The sequence below is a fragment of the Phyllobates terribilis genome, unplaced genomic scaffold, assembly GCF_046119375.1.
Source record: "Phyllobates terribilis strain yellow unplaced genomic scaffold, ASM4611937v1 Scaffold_11__3_contigs__length_659146591, whole genome shotgun sequence".
In the NCBI taxonomy this organism is placed as follows: domain Eukaryota; kingdom Metazoa; phylum Chordata; class Amphibia; order Anura; family Dendrobatidae; genus Phyllobates; species Phyllobates terribilis.
Genome location: NW_027362771.1, coordinates 443,436,384 through 443,451,912, shown reverse-complemented (window position 1 = coordinate 443,451,912; position 15,529 = coordinate 443,436,384). Strand labels below are relative to the sequence as shown.

The window sequence follows — 15,529 nt, the reverse complement described above, 5'->3', positions numbered from 1 at the left end:
CCTCTCTTTTATGGGAGGATGATCTCCCGTGGGGATGCGGTGTTCTACCCCCTTGACTCGCCCGAAGTCTAACGGGTGTTTACTAAACACTCTCTCATACTCTTGAACCACCCGATAGACTCCTTGTTTCTGGTGTGAGGGAGTGGAGTCAGTACCCAGATGTAGTTGCTGACACCAGTCCTCCATGTCTTTCTTAGAGCCGTTACCTTCCTCCGGGTGAGATGGAGGCAAGGGTTCCACAGATTGTATAGAATTTTGATTAGTGGTATATAATTTGGCTAGCGTGGCATACCGGGGCAGGTACACTTCCCTCTCCCCGATATTTATTATGCGAATGGGCACCCTCCCATGGCGTACATTGACCACCCCCCGTGCTGTCAAAATGGTGGGCCTACTGTCTGAGTAAACTGGTTCTACCATTGCCTGGTAATCTCTACCTCTCAGACCAATAGCTGCCCGGCACCAAATCATCATTTCACTTTTTGGGGGCATGGCAATAGGAAAAGGGTCACACATTCTTACGCTACCAATCTCACCGCCGGAGAGTTCCACTTGTTGCCGTTGCATCAGTGCCCGGATCTCTTTCTGGAGCACCCGCTGCTCGCCGGAGCTGGCATTCTTGGCAACCTGCTGTAAAAGGAAAATCACCTCTGCAAGACAATTTTCAATTACATTAGTTCCTAGAGTTATTTTTGGGTGACTCTCATGTTTGTCAATATCTACAATGATCAGTCCCTGTGCGGCCAGTTCGACTCTACCAATTTTGATGGTCACCTCTTTAAATCCGATCTGTGGCACGGGCTGACCATTGCTGGCGATGATACTCAAGTCGTCGTCAGGGTAGCGGGTAATATCCGAGTCATTCCAGTACTGCTTGAAGAGCACGTACGGGATGGTGGTGACCTGTGACCCGGTGTCCAGTAGGGCACTCATGGGAATGCCATCCAGTACCACAGGCAAGACTGGACGTCCTCCCACATATCTGTCGCGCCAGTTCGATGGGCCTGGTGATCTTTTTCCTGGGGGTTGGCCCTCTACCCCAGGTTGTGCCCGTTTAAAGAACAGTACCTTTCCATATGTCCGGGTTGATTGCAGCGGCGGCAGATGGGTCGTCCGTCCTCGCTGTATCGGTCACTGGGTCTTCCTCTGGCCGGTGGGGTCCTCCTTGGTCGACGCCACGGGATGTCCTCCGATCCGGATGCCAGCTGGATCTTCCCTGGAGTGGAAACCTGTAAAGACTGCACAGTTCGGGTTAGCGCAGCAACGCTTTTAGCTAGCTCTTGGACCTGATGGTGTAGGTCTGGAGCCGGGTCATTGTCCAAAGCCTGCGCATCAGCTCCCACAGGCCCTGCTGACAAGGGCGCCGCCTCCTGGTAGTAAGTGGTAGTGGGGCGTCTGTGGGTCACAACGCCACCTGGTGCCGGTTCTCGGAGCACCCGGATGGCTCTGTCCTTGAACTGTGCAAATTCTAGATGAGGGTCCTGTAAGGCCATTGCCCGCAACTGGGTGCGGTGGGCATTGCAATATAAACCCTCTATAAATTGTTCGGTCAACAGCCTGTCCTCGTTTCCCACTCCATTAGGGTCGGTCTGCTTAATGGCCCTCAGGGCCTCTTGTAGGTTGAGTGCATAGTCCCTTATACTCTCATGCGCTCGCTGCTTGCACCCGTAGAATCTAAGTTTAATCTCGGCTGAGGTGCGGGTATCAAAGGTGTCCTTCAGCCGGGTTAGTATCCCTGCGACAGTCTTCCTCCCAGGTGGCCAGGATTTTACTTCCCTTTTGGCTGCCCCAGTTAGCTGGGCCACCAGGATGCTCACTTTTTGCTCTTCTGTGAGGGGGTACACCTGGAAGAGGCTATCCAGCTTTTCTCTAAAGTCATGCAGGGTATGTGACTCCCCTGAGTACTGGGGTAGCCAAGCTGCTCCCGGGATATAGGGCATGGTGAAGGGCATAACTGCAACAGCGGTAGCGCTGGCGGGGGTTGAGGCAGTGGAGCTCTCCTCCGTATCCGACATCTTCCTCCCCCCTAGTGGACCGTGGCCTACCTTGCGATGATCCTGTTCCGTAGGCCGCGGCTCCGCAGTGGATCGTCAGGGTTGAGGACCTTCCGTCGCGCTCCTGTGACGTCGGCGTCTGCTGGGCTCCTTCCAGGACCTTACGCAACGTCCGGACGTGAGGCGGGGCTTCAGTTCTCGCGCGCTTTCGGAGTCCACGCCCCTCTTCTTCCCGCGCGGCGTCCTCAAGATGGCGTCCAATGGCGGGAAAACTCCACGGATGGCGGGAAGAAGGCTGAAGATGGCGCCGGATGGCGGGAAACTTCACCGATGGCGGGAAGAAGGCTGAAGATGGCGCCGGATGGCGGGAATCTTCACCGATGGCGGGAATCTTCACCACTGGTAAGTTTGAACAGTCTTTGCTTTTCAGGCACGCAGTACCCGGTGGTTGCGGGCACGTGATCCTGCCGGCTACGCCAAAGTTGACGCGCCCCTGGGCCTGTGTCGCGCTGCGTTGCGCACGCGGGAGCTTACCCGGAGCCGGATCTGTTTAGGGTTGTAGTCTCGTGGCGGTGACCCGGTCCGTGCCCAGGGAGTCAAACTGGACGGCAGTCTGTTAGCGGTAGAAAATGGTTGATGACTACGCCACCCGTTGAATGCAGCCAGGGGGCTGCTGCTGCAGGGCAGACCGCTGAGGCCGGTGGAAGGATGGTGCAGCGTGATAGTATAACCCCCAACGGGAGGGGTATGGCCTCAGGGCAGCCGACGTGGATGATGGGGGTAGCAGGAACCACTCAGAGACGGTATGGTAGCGTTCAGGGTCTTTACTGGTAACAACGATAGACCCTCCCGGAGTACTTGCTAGCGAACGGGGCCTGGTCAGTCCTTGAGCAGATGGGATCTCCCCTGGCCAGGCGTAGTTGTAGGCCTCCCAAGCTGACTGTACTCTTCTGGCTACCTTGCTAGAAGCTGATGTAAGTAGCCCACGTCCCTGAGTGTACCGTGTGGTGCTCACCCGTATGGCCGGTGACTCGGGGCCTTCTAATGGCTTCCGCTCCACGATGGCGGTGCTGGTCCCACGCGTGTGACCGGGCCTTCGGGCTTCTGGGCCAGGGGACCTGAAATCCCCTGCCTGACGGATTCTGCTGCTGGGTAGAAGTTAGTCCCCACAGCCTCGGACTCCGGGTCCGGTAAAGAATCTTCTTAGTCAGGGCGAGCTCTTTAGCTGCCAGCCCCTGACTCCTTGTGACTCTGCTGCTTCCTATGCTGCTCTTGTCTCTACTCTTCCTGGACTCACTAACCCTGCCTCAGCCCCGGGTTTATACAGGGGAAGTTCTTCCCCTCCCAAGGCTGGGCAGGAGGTGTGGCATGCACAGGATCCCTGACCAAAGGACCTCCCACCTGCTCTCAGACGTAATATCTCTATCACTGTGACAACCAGACCCCTGGGGTGCCACATATCTATCTATTGTAGCTAACTATCTTTCAAAAATAGAAAATGGAACAGCACATTCAACACATGATAAATGGGTGCAAATGCCTTCTAAACAAAATATCCAGGTTTTGCCGGAATATATACATATAAAAAAGGTAGGCAGCACTCCAATAGTTACCAAAACAAGAGGACTTTATTTAGCCCATGTGGCATGGCAACGTTTTGTTTCAGATGAACCTTTCTCAAGACGCTTGAGAAAAGGTTAATTTGAACTGAAACGTCACCATGCCATTGGTAACTGTTGGAGTGCTGCCTACCTTTTTAATCTCTTTATCTATCGATCGATCGATCGGTTTGTCTGTCTCTCTGCCTGTCTGTCTGCCTGTCTATTCCAATCATACTTAGAATAAATAATAATCTACACTAACATCATAATCTATATTAATAAACTGTTAATTATCCAGATAAAATTTAGAAGATGCCAATAAATAAAAGCAATTGGAGAATTAGAGAAATACTTAAATTATTAACATTGCAATAAAAAGTATAATATTTAATTGGTATGACTGTAAGCATGTCTGTAATCCTATAAATGAGGTTTTGCATTGCTTCCTTTTCTTACTATTATTCTCTATTACAAATGAAAGGCATCAGATGTGTCTCAGTAAGTTCTATGCCTATTGTAGTCCTGCGCTCCCTTTCATGCCATTTTATCTGTGTGTGGATGATCGTGTAGTGGGGTGTGGTTATGTCTCTGGTGGATACAGACCTCTTATATATATACGTTGCTATACAAGCTAGGACTAGGTATTTTTCATATTATCTCTTGCCATGAAGGAACTTTCCATGACTGTTTCATCCCCAGAATACACTGATATTCTCGATCAGGGGATCTTTAAATGCTTTGTAACAGTGAGAAAGTGACGATTCTGTGTTAGCAGAATTACGTTATCTTTTTATCTACAGTGGATAATGCAATTTTGAAGGAGGGATTTGCATCTTGCTGAGTGCTTTCTGCAGCCCACATAATGCCATTAAACATACAGAAGGAAGTGCATAGGATTAAAGCCCAGAGGATGACGACAGGAACAGCTGAGTGGCATGCAAAGATAAATTATGGCTAATACAGCTGGTGCCAACCTATGCCACCCTCACAATGACTTCCTCTCCTGTTGCAAATGATGCTTGGCAATAGTGCTAATTGCAATAGATTTACACTGTTTCCCTGCAATGTGGGAGGCAAAGGCAAAGCTGCTTAGCAGCATCCTGATGGATATACGCTGACATTTGCAGTCTGTTGCCATGGTCGCTCTGGGACTTTTGTTTTGAAAAGGGATTTTTTTTTTCATGCTTCTATCAGATGACGTCATGGATGTCCATGGATGTGACAGGCCACCTTTTGGTTGGAGGTTTAAAGAGACAGCCTCCAGCTGCAACACTAGCCCTGGCTATTGTCTCAGATGCTGATATAAAGATGGGGGAATATATTTTTCCCTAGCTCAGTTGCCAAGAAGCTTCTCACTTAGCACTACCTTCAGGAAAAGCATCTTAAGTTAGCATGCTCGCACTGCCTGAGTGAAGAAGCACGTTCCTCCCGCGCCTCCTCTTTATTAAAGAGTATCAAGTGAAATCCTCTTTTTTTCTTAAAGAAGCACAAAGCAGCCAATAGAGCACGATTACGGCTGGGAAGAGTACGGAAGTCATGTGAAAACTTTAAAGAAGGACACAGACAGCTTTGAAAGAAAAAAAGGTAAGACACAAAATCAGACAGTAACCTTCCATGTTACTAGCAAGATATTTGTACTAAACATGTGTCTGATGGAATAAAGATACACCTTGCCTTTTCACTGGATGGAGCGCTGCAGTTATGGTATTTTCCTATACTAAGCAGTAAAAAGCAATGATAATCAGATCAGAAATAGCTATAGAGGCATAACTAGATAGAAAATTGATGAGAAAGAAAAGAAAGAGAGAGAAAGAAAAAGAAAGAGGCAAAGAAAGAGAAAGGGAGTGAGTGAAAGAAAGAGAAAGATATAATGACTTCTGTGCCCACACATATTGATATACCTGTCTATACCTGTAATTTCTAACAGTGACATATAGATAAGTAAAGCTCATATAGAGAGAAATGTAATGCTTGTGCATATATACAGGACATGTGCCTGTCTATACTGAATTAAGCAGCTCACACCCTGGAATGTGCAACAGTTGAATTCTCGCTAAATACAAAGTTTTGTGCAGAAAATCAATTGTTTTGCCATAGAAGATAATACTGTAGATTTACTTTAGTTACAGACACATGGTATTCTTATTAAATGCAATTGTGTTTTGAAAATGGTCTCTAAAAATCATATTGCCTATATAGATGCAGCAGTGTTGAACTTGTTCTGCACATTAGGGCTGAGTTTGTCATGACACAGACTATAGTCTGAGGTTCTCCATTGACCTGATGGTATATTTGAACTCCTAGAGTTGTCACAATGCACTCCTAAGCAAATAATTGACTTATTCTACTCTGCACACTGTTGTAAATTGATGCATTGTCTGTGTAGCATTATTGACTATGAACGAAGATAGTTGCAGGTAATTGATATCCGCTGCTTGTGTATTTGCAGCTTTCCCTTTCAGTCATAGTACAGACCTGTGATATACAGTAAAGATAAAGCTGTGGATTGTGGCTAGCATCTCATGAAACTATGTGTAGGCTGCAAAAAGGCTTTCAGGACTTGTGTTACTCATTTTAGTTGTGCTTTTCCAAAATGTGTATTAATAGAAAATAAACAGATCAGAATGCCTGGATGATAATACGATTTAGGAAATCCTTATTTCATTATCGTATTGTAATTTAATATTACTGGACTGTGTGGATTTCTGGATCTCCTCCAACCTAAGGAAGGGGGGAAGAATCCCTGCTACAAAATTACATTATATATCAATTACATTGACTACTAACATAGTATATGCATTTGTTATCTTACCCAGACACACAACCTCATATATCCAACAGCAGGTTTATGTTCTGTACAGATCCATAGTCGTAGACCATGTAGGCAATAAGAGATGTATGGTTACAGTGGGTACATGTGCTAAATAAGTTTGGGAGTGTAACTTATACATCTATATGGAATATAAACAACCCTATCATATCTATCCATCCATCCATCTATCTATAGTATTTAATCTATCTATCTATCTATCTATCTGTCCTATTCCTTATCTATCTAGCTATATATCTATCTATAGTATTTATGCTATCTAACAATCTATCTACAGTGTCTATTATTCTACTTTATATCTTTGTATGTACTGTACCTACAGTATCTGTATTATTTTTGTTTTCTTTTTCTACCATCTACCTACCTAACTATATAAAACGAGACATTATATATATACTGTGTGTATATGTGTATATATATATATATATATATATATATGCATATATATATATATGTATATATTATACTCCATGGTGTAAATTCATCTGTTGAATAGACAGGGCTTTCTGTTGACAAATGGTGAACTTTTCATCTTCCAGCTATCTCCCAGCAATGTATTCTGGTTAATAATTGATCAGCTAGATTAGCCTGGCTTTGTATTGTTGGCTTGAATGGTAACCAGAGATTTTCATTAAGAGACTGACAGCACCACCCTAATTAATACGCATTCAGTTCAATTCAAATAAACTAATCTACAAAACCACCATAGCAAATAGCTCTTTCCTCCTGCTATTTTCTTTCATCTCATGTTTTCCTGTTGTGTCCCTGCTTTGCACCTACATATCCGATATAAGTAATGTTAGCGATAGTACATGTCTGTGTTAGTAATACATGTTACTAGGATCATACACTATTACTTACATTTTAAGCCTCAGGCTTGTAAGACTCCAGGTTATATTGATATGAGCACGTTCAGCACCACTCCTTTGGACAGCGGCCGCCAGTTGAGCCTCTTCGAAATTTGTCTCAAATATTTCAAATATTTCTTGTTCTACTTTCATAATCCTAATTAGTTTCATGAGGCCTATGTCTACCCCAAGTAGACACTTGATTACTTTTCTTTAACACTTATTTTGAATCAATATATAAATTGAATCATTGATTTGTTTGGTATCTTTGTTGTTTTGGATATTTCCATAAATGTGGACAGTGAAAAGATTTTGGATGTGTATATTATAACATTATGAATAATTGTAAGAGACATGATAATCACAGCAACATACAGCCTTACCTGACTGAGACACCCTACACCTCAAAATTCAATGATGTCTTTGGGTAGGCATTTTCTAGTTTTGTTAAAGACGAATTATAATGATATAAAATGTTCATAACGTTAATAATGCTGTGACTTAAAATATTGAAATATTAGCATTTATATACAAATCATATAGAATTAATCTACACTAATTTTATTTATTAAATCAATATTCCCAGCATTTAGTTTAAAAGGCGTTATATACCGGCTGTACGCCATTTTTAGGACTTGTTACAGTTTTGTATATTTTTATTGTGGGTGACTTTTGATTCCAAACAATATTAAAAAATTAAGTCTTAAAAATAAGTCTTAGATTTGCTTGCTTGTCACTGATATGAATACACTCTTACCTGTAAATGACTCGTTTTACTATTATTATTTTAATTTTATAGATATTTTTTAGTAAGTAAGTGCTATTCTTACATATTCTTCATTTTTGGACATGGCTAAAGAACAGCTTCATACATTGTTTCTTTTAATTTGCTTTAGCTTCATGTTTTAAGGAATATTGAAGATGTTACCTTTTACAATTTCTTTGTTAAAGACTTGCATTGGGAGAAAGTATTTTATTGGCTATGAAAATGGTGCATAAACAGCATATAAATAATATTTTTTTTATTTCTTAATCCACAATTGTGAGACCGACCATCTTCAAAGATATCCGACCTTTTAAACAGTCCATCATCAAGATGTTGCACTGTGTGAAATTCGCTGGGTTGTAGTAGCTCAAAATTCCGCAAAACTCATTGATGCCAATTTCACCTATAAAAAAGGTGGGTGTATAGCGCCAACCCCACCCCTTATATACAATACATACATATATGGTCATGCAAAAGGGAGGTTAGAAAGAGAGCAAAGAGAACGGGAAATAACAGACAAAGGCATTGTAAGAAATGTTGTGATTAATGGAAGAATTAATGGGTGAAACATTTTTTCTGGTGACTAATATATTTAGTATAATACTGTATCACAACGTGAAATACTCAAGGGGCTTCAGATATTAATATTCCTGCTCAAGCCATGTCTATATTATTGATTCATTTTTTTTTTAAATCCCCAGAACACTACAACGTGACTCAACATACCAGTGTATTCATTTTACCTTTACAGATTTTCCTAGGCTGAGCTCAAAGGCACTGCCCATGAGAAAAACAGCTAGCAGGACAAAGATGAGAGAAAAGAAATGACATCCTGTTTTCTTTGGAGAAAACACTTGTAAGGTCTGTGCTCTTTTTACAGCTAATGAAAATATCCATAATAACGATTTCTGTCTTCTTGTGTACATGCTAAATCTGACTACTACTCTATCTATCTATCTATCTATCCATCTAATATCTATCATCAATGTAATATCTATCTAATATCTATCTATCATCTATCTAATATATATCTCATATCTATCTATCTCATATCTAATATCTATCTCATATCTAATATCTATCTCATATCTATCTAATATCTATCTATCTAATATCTATCATCAATGTAATATCTATCTAATATCTATCTCATATCTATCTATCTATCTAATATCTATCTCATATCTATCTATCATCTATCTAATATCTAATATATATCTCATATCTAATATCTATCTCATATCTATCTATCTATCTATCTAATATCTATCTCATATCTAATATCTATCTCATATCTATCTATCTATCTATCTATCTAATATCTATCTATCTATCTATCTAATATCTATCATCAAAGTAATATCTATCTAATATCTATCTCATATCTATCATCTATCTAATATCTAATATATATCTCATATCTAATATCTATCTCATATCTATCTAATATCTATCTATCTAATATCTATCTAATATCTATCATCAATGTAATATCTATCTAATATCTATCTCATATCTATCTATCATCTATCTAATATCTAATATATATCTCATATCTAATATCTATCTCATATCTATCTATCTATCTAATATCTATCTCATATCTAATATCTATCTCATATCTATCTATCTATCTAATATCTATCTATCTATCTAATATCTATCATCAAAGTAATATCTATCTAATATCTATCTCATATCTATCTATCATCTATCTAATATCTAATATCTATCTCATATCTAATATATATCTCATATCTATCTATCTCATATCTAATATGTATCGCATATCTATCTATCTATCTATCTAATATTTATCATCTATCATCTATCTAATATCTATCCACATATCTATCTATCTATCTATCTATCTATCTATCTATCTATCTCATACAATACAACATGTCCTCTATTAAACTTTAGAAAAGTCCTATTACATTTCTGTTTTCCTTTGTTTGATAAATCTAAACCAGACAGAAGAATAACTATATGATATGTAAAAAACTGATTTCACCATCACATCTTAACATCACCAACCATGTTTTTCTTACACACCTTTCTTAGCTGTTATTTGTAATGATTATGAATGCAATATATGGAATATGGTGCGCAATATTTGGCTGGTTTTGCTCCCTATTGATATTAATTAAAATGCATAGAGATATGTTACAAAATTTTAATACTGGTACTGTTGGGTTCAATACATAATTGTCAATGGTTAATGTTAAATTGGTAAATATTGGGAACATTTTAAATAGTTGATCATATATATAAAGTTTATATCATATAAATATAGTTTAAATTAAAGATTTTTTAATTATATATGATCTTTTTTATTAAGAATTTTAGTACACATATACTGTATAACCAGAAGAAGAGCACAAAATGGAGTATTCTTCATACACAAGATCAAATTCAGGCAGTACGGTAGATTAAACTACTACTACTATTATTACAGTTGCACACATTCTCAGCGGATTTTACTACAGTACATACAACTTTCATATATCAGTGAAATACAAATGTCCAATTTCTACAACTATCCAGATCTTGGTTGTTTTATGATTTTCGTATATATTACCATTCTCATCTTTAACAATAAAACAATACAATTCACATGTAGCTTGTTGCAACTACTTAGCTAGACTTGTAATCTTTATCAGAGGTGGGGGCAGGGAAGGCTTGTTCCCAGGAATCAAGAAAATGGGTCTTCAATGATCCACTAAGACTTGGGCAGGGCATGTAGATACAGGGTTTGGGTAGCCAACCTTATCTTCGCCCTGGTCGAAGCACAGCCATGCTACAACTATTATATAGGCTGGGAGGACAATCTCTCTAAAGGTCACATCTATAATATTGGAGAGTTTAAAATAATAACAATTTGTATCTGTTTGTAACACTGATCATAAACAACCCTGAAAGAAATACATGGAATGACTCCTTCCACTCATTATAATATATCTGCATATATTCTTATTGCCAGGTACTTATTGTGATGCAAATGTGCTTGTTTTGATGAGCCCTACTTGAATGAATAGTTTTTGTTAAAATGCTAATTCTCTTTTTTATGAAAATCAGGTAAAATAAATATATAAGTAATAGTTGTGCACATTCATGTCACTTGTAATTGTTACTCATAATTGTTCCACCACTGAGAATTGGATTCAGACATATTTAGCATATTCTGCTAATAGAAGTGGCACATATGTTTTGCACTACAGTATTCAGATAACACTTGGTTCTTCTCCTTTGTCACACCAATGTAACCCATGTCACCTGGATCTACATGCATGTGATAGTGGTTATCTATTGTTGACAGCACAATGCCATACAAAAGATTCATTCAGTCTTGGAAGAAGAAAACATGAAAGTATTGTTGCACTCATTTTATTTGGCACAGTGGGATATACTTGTGTATTCACATGACTCTTCCAGTTAAGTGATCTATTTTCAATACCTCCCTCCAAAAGCAATGCAGTTCCAAAGAGCAAAAAGAAGAAATCTCTGCCACATCTACTAAGGCATTAATACATTGACTTTCAGATCAAATTATCTATATTTTTTTTAATTTTATGTCATGTTTTTTTCGTTACATCTATATAAACAATTATTAAAAGAAATCAATGACTGTAAACAACATTCTGCATCTGGTTAATATTAAAAGCGAATAGATTTTGTAAAGGAAATGTATTTCACATTATAGTAACTATTAGCTGATCTGCCTCAATTAAACAATACATTTTAAAACAACATGGAAGTAAACGCTTGCTGATTGGACCTCACCTAGAACCACCTCCCACAGTTTTTTGATATGGTCCCAATGTACAGAACAAAACTACCCATGAATATCAGATACAATTGGAAAATTGTGACTATTAAGAAAAGAAGTAATGTCATATTAACCAAAACAATGTCCAATTTATTAATTCAATGATTAACAATTAACAAAATATCAAATTAGTCATAATGTCCAATTGATTGACCAAATTATTAATAATTAACCAAACATCAAATTAGTCATAATGTCATTATAACCAAAAAATCAAATTAGTCTTTACTTGTCTGAAACAGCATTGATCATGAGAAAACATTCCCTATTGGCTGTTAAGGTCTGGAGTAGATCTCTAAATGTGATAATTACTGGTAGTAACCCTTATTAATGTTGGATTGTTTTCACATAACAATGTTTAGATATCATGTAGTTTAGTTTCTGATAACTTGTCAGATGTAGGAGGGCTGATTTTGTCATTTGGCATCTTAACGTCATCTGTGATTTTACAGAATCTAATGTGACAACTCAGTTACTCAGCGAGCTGCCACAATGACAGCAGACTTGGGAAAGACATTGCTGTAGCAAAAAAAGCTGATGTAGAAATCATATATCCTGCCCAGTATTAAATATATATATCCTACCCAGTATTACATATATATATATATATAAATATATATATACAATATATATATATATATTGTGTATATATATATATATATTATATATATATATATATATATATATATATATATATATATATATATATATATATATATATATACACATATATATTAATATAAATTCAAAAGAGGAGGCAGCACGTCCGAAGATAGTGAAAAAGTAAGGATCCTCTACTTACCAACGCTACCTACGTTTCAGCCTCTCTATCGAGCCTTTCTCAAGCCGTGTTTTTCTGGATTTAAATATACATATGTTGTGTAGGACATATGATTCCTATATTACTAGTGCACTCATGTTCCAGGTATCAGCTTTTTTTGCTACACCAATGATTACATATGTATATATCATACCCTCAAAACAGATTAAGAAATATTAGTAAATACATATGGACTGTTAATTAAAAAAAACCCTCATCCTTTTTTGTTATTGCAGCGTCTCTTTTTCCTCTCTGCTTTTTAAAGCTGGTAGTACATTCAATACTTGCATCTAACATAAAGTAAGGGTAAGCGTGATCTTAGAATAGAGGTAAGTAAATATCAGAAAAAATTGTATTCCTGCCTTTAAAGATGCCTTACAGAGTAACCTGCCAATAGAAAATACAATAATTATATATAGTAAGACGTAGATGACTTGATGATACCATTTAACTCTTTGTAGCTGATATTCCACTCCTTCTTGATCAGTCTGGGGGATAACAACATAAATGCACCTGTATAAAACATTTGCTAGATTCGGCACCACCACATCAAGCTCACAGCTATGTGCTGCTTTTGTGCAAGGTTCAGAGTTAGTCATGTTCTCAGCCTGATGTGGCGGCACTATTTCTGGGAGCTTGCGGACTTCAGATTTGCTTTGAAGTGTTCCATTTAAAAGATACAAGATTTTGGTCATTGTGTCTTGATTGCGTTCCATGCGGAGTCAGCTCCGTGCACCTGTCAAGCAAACCCCACAGTTGTATTATATGTCTCGCTCTCTTTTGTCGCTTCCACGGCACAGAGAATAGTTTGTTTACTACAGCACAGATGTTGCGCCCGCAGTTTACCAGTAGGTAACTACATATTAACAAAATGCCTATTGCTACTAAACTAGACATAAAACTAAAAGCAAGCAGCGGCAGGCAGGAACACAATGGCCTGGTGCAAACAATTTTAGATCATTTAAACTTAAATAATAACTTGGAGAAGAAAGTATGAATCCCTGTCAAGAACCAGCGACTGATAAGAAATGGGCAAAATTGGTGATTGATGTCGCTGTGCCTTTTCACAAAAATGTTGGAATTATGGCCCCTCCTGCCTACGGCATTGTGAACCCCCTGAATAAGACACTTAACTCCAGGATACACTTAGCCCTGCCGGAAAATTAGCCTGATGAATATATTTCACTCTGCTTTCCACTCAACGAAAAATTATGAAAAATGGTCAACGAGCTCACTGTAGAATATTTTGTATTGGGCAGTAGTGCTGGCCATAGATGGGGTCATTTTTTTTTTCACCCCACCCAATGATGGAAATAATAAGTTGGGGTCATGATATAAATGTAAGTGATTTTTCGAATAGAAATAGAAAACACTGATCACCGGTCGTGTCAAGTAAAATCAAATTATTCTATAGTACTAGCAGTTTTATTGTCCCATTTTAGACAGTTTCTATAGATATCCATATCAAATAGATAGTTTTTTACATTTATTTATTTATTTGGCATTATTATCAGAAATGTCAGCTTCTTAATGAACAGTAAACAGGAATCAGCATGATGTCACATAGTAGTATCTCCCCCCTGATTGCTACAGATCGGTAAATTGTTTCATAACCCCTGCAATCACTGCGCAGCAGTATTAGTGGAGCGGACCTGCAGCGAGACAACGGAGATTGCAGCCAGCAATAACACTTATGGACTTATATTATGTAATTAGGAATCATTATCTGACATGCAAGAAATGGCCGTTATCGTCCTTCAGCCGCAGGGCACATTTTTTTTTTTTATGTCAGATTTATAGAAAAGCTTTAATTCACTATAATTTCTGCCAATTTTATTATTCATTCTAAATTGTAAGTGTTCTTGAAGTGGAAGTGCGGTGATATACGCCGTCCCCTCCATTATAAAAAGCCGTGCATATTTTATTTACTATTAAAATTGTATTTCTGGAAGCCGACATTACAGTGTACGTCAAGCATAATTTTTTTTTGGTACTTATGAAGTTTTATGACAAGGAAAATTAGAACTAATTAAGTAGAGATAATTAGATTAATACCATTTCAATTAATGGAATTAGCTAGAACTATATTTTCAAAATCTTACTTGGCAGGAAATTGTATAAATGAACAAAAACTCTATCTCATGCTAATTTGCCCTCAATATACTTTGCCCATTACCTATCACAGGTTCTTTTTTTTAAGATCAAATTAAACAATGGTAGAGAATTTTTGTTGAATTTGTCTGAATATTTCTGTAGAAATGTAATTTGTGTTATCCATACGAAGTCAATTAGAAATATAAAAAAAGGATCATTTTCATAATTGCTCCTGTACCAATTACGTTTATTGAGAAGTTTAGTCTTCTAATGACTTTTGTATGGCAAAACCAAATGAAATGTAGAACATTGATGGCTGAAAACACTTGGTCTATCTGGTCTGCCTTTATATGATCTTCCCTTTCATTTAGATCCTAGGATAGATTTATCTAAGGCATGATTCAATTCTCTTGCTATTGATTTTCCAAGCACATCTATTGTAAGTGTGTTTGAAGAATGTCCTACTCTTTCAGTAATATAATATTTTCTGCCTTAACTTCTGATGATCTCCCTGGTAAATTTCGACTTGTTCTCCATTATTTAAAGAGGGCGCACAATTTGTTAAATTTCCTATTAAACTTTTAATATTTTTATTATGTCTCCTCTTTCCTTTCTTACCTCAAGGCCATACAAATTAAGTTTTTTTGTGTTTCATATTTTGTGTTTAATACCTTCCATCATTTTTGTAGATTGTCTTTAGAACCATTCAGCCATTTTGTAGGCGAGATCTCCAGAACTATTCCAGAT

The 15,529-nt window shown here is 38.2% G+C and overlaps 2 long non-coding RNA genes across 2 annotated transcripts in view; one reads left to right on the top strand and one right to left on the bottom strand.

The window, feature by feature from the left end:
- Window positions 1-4,484: 4,484 nt before the first annotated feature.
- Window positions 4,485-15,529, top strand: part of LOC141165235 (uncharacterized) — a 154,342-nt gene continuing 143,297 nt past the window's right edge. Inside the window, exons 1-2 of the long non-coding RNA XR_012251104.1 lie at window positions 4,485-5,179; window positions 8,791-8,900. This is a non-coding gene — a long non-coding RNA (uncharacterized lncRNA). The remainder of the gene's footprint in view (window positions 5,180-8,790; window positions 8,901-15,529) is intronic.
- The window catches only part of LOC141165236 (uncharacterized), a 155,786-nt gene continuing 152,924 nt past the window's right edge, over window positions 12,668-15,529 (bottom strand). Inside the window, exon 3 of the long non-coding RNA XR_012251105.1 lies at window positions 12,668-13,424. This is a non-coding gene — a long non-coding RNA (uncharacterized lncRNA). The remainder of the gene's footprint in view (window positions 13,425-15,529) is intronic.